The 7,543-nt window shown below is 41.4% G+C and overlaps 1 pseudogene; it reads left to right on the forward strand.

Annotated features, from left to right (window-relative positions):
- The first annotated feature begins 5,431 nt into the window (after positions 1-5,431).
- LOC129085845 (60S ribosomal protein L7-like) lies at positions 5,432-6,255 on the forward strand (annotated as a pseudogene).
- The last annotated feature ends 1,288 nt before the right edge of the window (positions 6,256-7,543 follow it).

Below are 7,543 nucleotides of genomic sequence, written 5' to 3' on the forward strand. Positions count from 1 at the left end.
TTCTCTTTATTCCTGACTTAAGCAAGTCCTTTCAAAAGGCCTCAGGTTCCTATCTGTAAAATGAAGGGGGTGGGAGAGTCTTACTCCCTGTTCCCTGAAGCCACACCAGCCTCTGGGCCTCCACCTCCCAACCCTGTAACCAGAAAACCCCATCTTTAACTGCTCTGTACTTAAGACTTCTGGCTAACATCTTAGTTAGACTCAGAGTAACAGATTATACAAATGACCCGATTTTTTATTGCTTTCTCTGTAAACGTACTTTTTGTCCTCTAACTTCTAGTTCCTGCCTACTCTGGTGCGAGGCTTGGCCACAAGACCTGCTTTGGCCAATGGGATGTTACCAAAGTTGCCAGGGCAGAGGCTTAAAAAGAGCTTGTGTCTATCTCTCTTTATGATCTGCATTCACCGTAACATACCCAGGTTAGCCTATGGGAGGATGGGACATGGGGCAGAGCTGAGTCACCCCGGGCATGTGACAGCCCCGTGAAGATCAATAAAACTTCTAGTTGGCCTTCAGAGTAGAACTGTCCTGCTGACCGACAGATTCATGAATGAAAGTAAGTGTGTGTTGTTGAAAGTCATTGACCTTTGAGAGTTGTATTTATGCAGTATAATTGTGGCAATTGATGGCTGATACATCACTAGTGAAGAGAAATAAGTTTAGCTTTGGGCCACTGAACTGGAGATTCTGTGATAACAAATATGTCTGACTTGGTCACTGAAGTATTCTTGACATTCTAGGACATTCCTGATAGTACCTAGTACATGGCAGACACTCAATAAGCATTTGTTAAATAAATGAAAGTATAGCATTGTGCTAAGTGCTTTATATACACTATCTTGTTTAAGCTGTACACAAACCTCTCATCTAAATGATTATTACCATTTGATAGATGAGGAAACTGAGACCTCAGAGCGAAGAAACAGTAGGCTGGAGTTCAATCTCAGGTCTGTCAGACTCCCAAGTCACCTTCCACCCAACTAAACTAAAGGTGAGACTCTCTCCCAAGGCCCCAGGTGCCCAGCTTCACCATTCTTACCACAGCCTGATGGAGAAGGTACTGGCCCTCACACCCCTCCCCCCACTCCCTGAGATAAGCTGCCTAACACCTCACTGCTGATGGTAGAGTCCTGGTGCATTATCCAGTGCCGATGACCATCCAGGCTGGCACCTGATGGACATTTGACCAGGGCAGCCACATGAGACCCCCGCTCCCTCTGCCTCATGATTGCCTCAGAGCCCAGCCATTCGGCCTATGTCTAGCAGTGCTGGGACCCCTGGGGAGAACCAGTCCCATAGGAAAGAGGATGGCTCTGACCTGGGAAGCTGGGCCCTGGAAATACCCATTTAGCATTCGTGGAGTAACATCTACCATACATGAACTGAGCACCTGTTATGGCCCGGGCACCTACTAGGCCCTGGGGATAAACAAAAGTGAGCAAAGCTACTTCTCTTTCAATCCATCCTTCCCTTCCTTCCCCCTTCCCTCCTTTTTTCTTTTTTTTCCTTTCTTCCTTCCTGCACACATTCAAATATTTGTAAAATGAAGGGGGCGGGAGAGTCTTACACCCTGTTCCCTACTCTGTGCCAGGCAGTATATTAAGCCTTGGGGATATTGAAGTAAGAAGATTGTTTCTTCCTTCTTTATTACCTTCCTTCTCTCCTTCCCCGTTCATTCACTCAGTTACTCATTTAATTTGATAAGTACCTACTATGTGCTAGGCACCAGGTTAGGCATATGGGATATAAGATGAGCAAGATGTCTTCGTCCACCCATCCACTCACCCTCCGTAATTACTGAGGGCCTCCCACATGCCCAGCATGTGGTTGGGTGCTGAGGATACAAAGATGAACAAAACTAACCAAATCCTTTACTTACAGCAGTGGCCTCAGGGAAGGGCCACAGATTTCAAACTTTTTCCTTGTGAGATTTTACCAGAGAGGAGCAGGGTTTGAGTTGTTTCTATGTTACACAGCCCAGGTAACTCCGGTGTGGAATCCTCCAGACCGCTGGGCACAGATGGAGCACACAAACTGGTGGAAGGACGAGGAAAAGAGGGCAGGGAGATTGCCCCGTGCCTGAGTTGGGAAGGGTTGAAAACCCTTTAGCTCTTTGGGGCTTCCAGAGAGAGGTTCTGCATTTACCCTGCCCAAAGGCCTGTCCTGAGTGGATCCCTCCCATCAACTTCCTTAGGACTCATCCAAACCCACCTCCCCATTCCCACTGCCATCCTAAGCTAGGCCTCCATGACCCTATACCTGGACAACCCCAGCAGCCTCCTTCCAGGGGCCTGCCTGTCTCAGCCAGGCCCCTTTTACCATCAACCAGTCAGCAGTCTTCATCCTTGCTTCCTCTCCAGCCCCACCTCTCATTGCTGCCCACACTTCTCTTGTCATTTATGTTCCTGCCACCCACCCCCGTCATGACCGTCTACCCTTCCCGACAAAAACACACACAGACAGATACACCCCTCAATATGCAAAGGCCTTCTCTAAGGATTTTCTCTGTTGTCACCTCTTCCTGAGGCCCTTCCTCCCCCTCCTTGCCTGAAAAGCAACTCCTTCAAAGAATTCCAGTAGACTTCTACCCAGTGTAGGTGCCTCTAGTGTGATCTTACAGCCCCTGGACTTGCCTCCATCTGACTTTGCACAACCCCACTCAACTTGCAGGGACTTCAGCTAATGCAGCTTTGGGTCCCCAGTCCTGGCGCAGGGCCCAGCACACTGGATTTCTCAGTCACTGTCTGTGCAGGAACCTACCAGGCATGGGGTGAAACATGAAAGGGCCTCACACTGGGACCAAGAGGATTTAGACAGTTTATGGGCACAGGCCTCATCATATGGAACCACAGTGTGAGAAAGTTTCCATTTTCAACTCTCCTTCAACTTTTCTAATTAGGGAGAAGGCCAGCCTGGTGCCACCATGTAATCTCCCTTTTTAAGAAAGAGAAAGTAGGCCTCAGGCAGGCTATCACATCTAAGTTGAACAGAATTATATCATTTTTCATATTCTATTTATTTTTATAGTTTCCTTTTATATAGCAAATCATATTGTTTTTCCATCGATGGCATGGATATAAAATAACTTCTTAAATAAGTTATATACATTTTTATGTGAGTCAGTTTTTAAAGACAAATATTTAGTAAATAATAGCCCAGATGGTACATGGATACAAAGTATAAAATACCACCAGATTTTGAAAATTTAGTATGAATAAGAAAATGTAAAATACCTCATTAATAACTTTTATATCAATACATGCTGAAATGGTAACATACTGGATATATTGGGTTAAATAAAGTATATTTTTAAAATTAATGTCACTTTGACGAAATGACACACACATGTGCACACACACACAAGTAGATGCAAAAACTGGTGAAAATCCTAATAAGGCCTGTAATCTAGTTAATGTTACTGTGTTGACGTTAATGTCCTGGCTTCATAATACACAATATAGTTCTATGTTTCCACTGGAAAAAGCCAGGTTACGGGTACACAGGACCTCTAGATTGTTTTTGCAACTACTTGTGAACTTATAATTATTTCAAAATAATAAGTGTAAAATATTAATTGTATCTGTTTCTTTTTACTTTAAAAAATTTAACTACAAAAACATTTAAAATTATAGTGTGATATTAGCTGAATATTACTAATTATTGTGTAGTGTATATCCATGGAACAGAATAGAGAATCCAGAAATAGACCCACACTCATATGTCCCACTAACTTTTGACAAAGATGCAAAACCAGTTTAATGGAGGAAGGATAGCCTTTTGAACAAACGTTGCTGGAGCAACTGGACATCCGTAGGCAAAAAATGAACTTTGACCTAAATAACACATTGTATACAAAATGAACTCAAAATGGATCACAAACTTAAATGGAAAAAGTAGAAGTATAAAATTTTTAGAAAAAAATAGGAAAAGATCTTCAGAATCTAGGGCAAGATAATTTTAGACTTGACACCAAAAACACAATCCTTAGAGAAGAAATCAATAAACTGAACCTCATCAAAAATTTTAAAGTTTGGCCCTGGTCAATGTGACTCATTTGTTTGGAGTGTGTGCCCTGTAACCAAAATGTTGTGGGTTCAATTCCCTGTCAGGGCACATACCTAGGTTGCAGGTTCAATCCCCAGTCTGGGCGAGTATTTCCCCCCTCTGGGCAAATATGTGAGGAAACCAATCGAAGTTTCTCTCTCCCCCTTCATCTCTACCTAAAAGCAATGAAAAAATGTCCTCAGGTAAGGATAAAAATTTTTTTAAATGTGTTCTGCAAATGACCCTATTAAGAAGATAAAAAGACAAGATACAAACAGGGAGAAAACACTCGCAAACCACAAATTCTACAAACAATATCTAGAGTATATTTTAAAAAAACTCTTAAACTCAACCATTAAAAAGAAAACAATTAGAAAATAGAAGACATTAACTGGCATTTTACTTGCCAGTAAAGATACACAGATTGCAAGTAATCATGTGCAAAGACATCCAATGTCAATACCCATTTGGGAAATGCAAATTAAAACCACAATGAAATACTGTTTACACATCTGAGTGGCTAACATAAAAAACAGTGACAGCACTAAACCCTGGTGAGGATGTAAGTGTGGATCACTCATATGTTGCTGGTGGGAATACAAAATGGTACAGTCATTGCAAAAGTTTGGCAGTTTCTTATATAAGTTCCTTATAAAACTAACCATATGACCCAGCAAATACACTTTTAGCATTTATCCCAGAGAAATGACAGTTTCTGCCACATGAAAACCTATACACAAATGTCCATTGCACCTGTATTTGTAATAGCTAAAAAACCTGGAAACAGTCCACCTATCCATCAACAGGTGGAGAGAAACACACTGTGGTATACCCATACCATGGAACACTACTCAGCCATAGAAAGAATCAACTATCAATATACACAGGTTGGATGGATCACCTGAGAATTACGCTGAGTGAAAAAAGTCAATCCCAAAAGGTTTAAATGCTGTCTGATTCCATTGACACATTTTTGAAATGACAAAATTATAGAAACGGAGACTATATTAGTGGTTTCTAGGAGTTAGGGACAGGGGTGAGTGGGAAGCAAGAGGACCCTTTAGCACCAGAAATGTTTGGTATGTTGACTGTGGTGGTGACACACAAACCTACATGTGTTATAAAATTGTAGAGAACTAAATACACACACACACACACACACACACACACACACACAAATGAGTACAAGTCAGTCTGGACGTCGAAACAAGATTGGAATATGGTACCAATGTCAATACCCTGGTTGTGATATTATACTATAGTTTTGCAAGATGTTACCATTGTAGGAAGCTGATAAAGGATATATGATATCTCTCTGCATTATTTCTTACAACTGCATGTGACTCCACAATTATCTCAAAATAAAAATTTTATTTTACTCTTTTTCCAGCTGGAACCATGGAGAGTGCAAAAGAGAAGAAGTTTCCTGCTGTGCCAGAAACCCTTAAGAAAAAGCGAAGGAATTTTGCAGAGCTGAAGATCAAGCACCTGAGAAAGAAGTTTGCCCAAAAGATGCTTCAAAAGGCAAGGAGGAAGCTTATCTATGAAAAAGCTAAGTACTATCACAAGGAATATAGGCAAATGTACAGAACTGAGATTCAAATAGCTAGAATGGCAAGAAAAGCTGGCAACTTCTGTGTACCTGTGGAACCCAAATTGGCATTTGTTATCCAGGTCAGAGGTATCCATGGTGTGAGCCCAAAGGTCCGAAAAGTGTTGTAGCTTCTTTACCTTCACCAGATCTTCAACAGTATCTTCGTTAAGCTCAACAAGGCTTCAGTTAATATGCTGAGAATTGTAGAACCATATATTGCATGGGGCTACCCAAACCTGAAGTCAATAAATTAATTGATCTACAAGCATGGTTATGGCAAAATCAAGAAAAAATGAATCACCCTGACAGATAACGCATTGATTGCTCGATCTCTTGGTAAATACGGCATCATTTGCATGGAGGATCTGATTCATGAGATCTATACTGTTGGAAAACACTTCAAAGAAGCAAACAACTTCCTGTGGCCCTTCAAATTATCTTCTCCACAAGGTGGAATGAAGAAAAAGACCGCCCATTTTGTAGAAGGTGGCGATGCTGGTAACAGGGAGGACCAGATCAACAGGCTTATTAGAAGGATGGACTAAGGTATCTGCCACGGTCATTTTTGTAATCTGGTCAGTTAATAAACAGTAACTGCTTTAAAAATGAAAAAAAATATTTTAAAAAACGACATCTTTGGCTTTTGCTGTATTTCTATTGGATAGCACCTCCCTCGAGCTTCCTGGCTTCCCTGTATCTCCCTAACTGACCTTGGTCCAACATGGAACCAGAGCTCCCCCAGCCCCACAGCACCTGGCTCACTTTTTACCAAAGATCCCACTGCCCATCAGGGGTAACCAGCCTCCTTCCATTCTATTTCTGTCATCCCAAACTGGTAGTGGCCCAGTAGGAAGGGTCACACAGCCTTGTGGATCTTGGGCTAGAAGCCCTGTAGTAGATAAAGCACAGCAGCTCCTGATCCTTGTAATTCTGTGGTCGGGGGAGGGAGGGAAGGGGTGAGCAAAGGGTTTGGTCAACAGAAGACCAGGGGTGGACTCTGTGACCCAGAAGCTTTTCAGACTTAGCCCTTAAAAATCCTGACATGAATGAGCAAAGCTGTATATGCCCAATATCCACTATGATATGATATGGAAGAGTGAAAAACCCTGAGAACCCCTCAACCGCCCACCAGTATACCCCTACACGGGGATACCACACAGAGTAAAAAAGGCAAGAGATGCATTTATGAGAACTTACACAAAAAGAAAAAGATGTTCAATGTGTATCATTAAGTGGAAAAAAACAACATACAGATCATGTCTAATGTGAACCCATTTTTGTTAAAAAATAAAAATAAAGGCCAATGTATAATTAACTTATATTTCTACTTAATTTTCAGTCAATTTCAAATACTGAATTTATTTGGGAATATATCCTGGGGTTTCTAATCTTAACTAAACTTTAAGAAAATTTTTCTAAAGCAAATTAATCCACAATGAACATTCATAGCTCATCTGCCCACAATAATATTTGGGAGCACACCGAGAAGACTTTAACAATTGTTTGCCCTATTGTGGAGCAGATTCTCTATTTCCTTTTCTAAAAATTCATTTTCAAGCAAAGCCTTTGTAGTTATAGTCAGTCAAGCTGGGGGACCAGCAGGTCCAATCTGTATGCAGTGTGTGTGCGCGTGTGTGTGTGTGTATAAAGTATGTAATGACTGTTGGAAAGCTACTCTGAAGGGCACTTGGGGTCCTGTTTCCTCTCACTTCTTTACTTATTTCACATTTCAAAATCAAAAGCACATTTCATATCTTAAAGCGAGTCTTAGATAAATCCAACCACAAGAGATATACCAGCCATTCTTTTGTCCCTGATGGGAATTTTGGTTCATATTATGTAGATAGCCTTGTCAAAGCTGTTTCAAAATCAGAGAACTAATTGTGGCCAAGGCTGTAAACTCT

Source organism: Pteronotus mesoamericanus, unplaced genomic scaffold (assembly GCF_021234165.1).
Source record: "Pteronotus mesoamericanus isolate MK-2021 breed Mesoamerican mustached bat unplaced genomic scaffold, CSHL_Meso_final scaffold_36, whole genome shotgun sequence".
In the NCBI taxonomy this organism is placed as follows: Eukaryota; Metazoa; Chordata; class Mammalia; order Chiroptera; family Mormoopidae; genus Pteronotus; species Pteronotus mesoamericanus.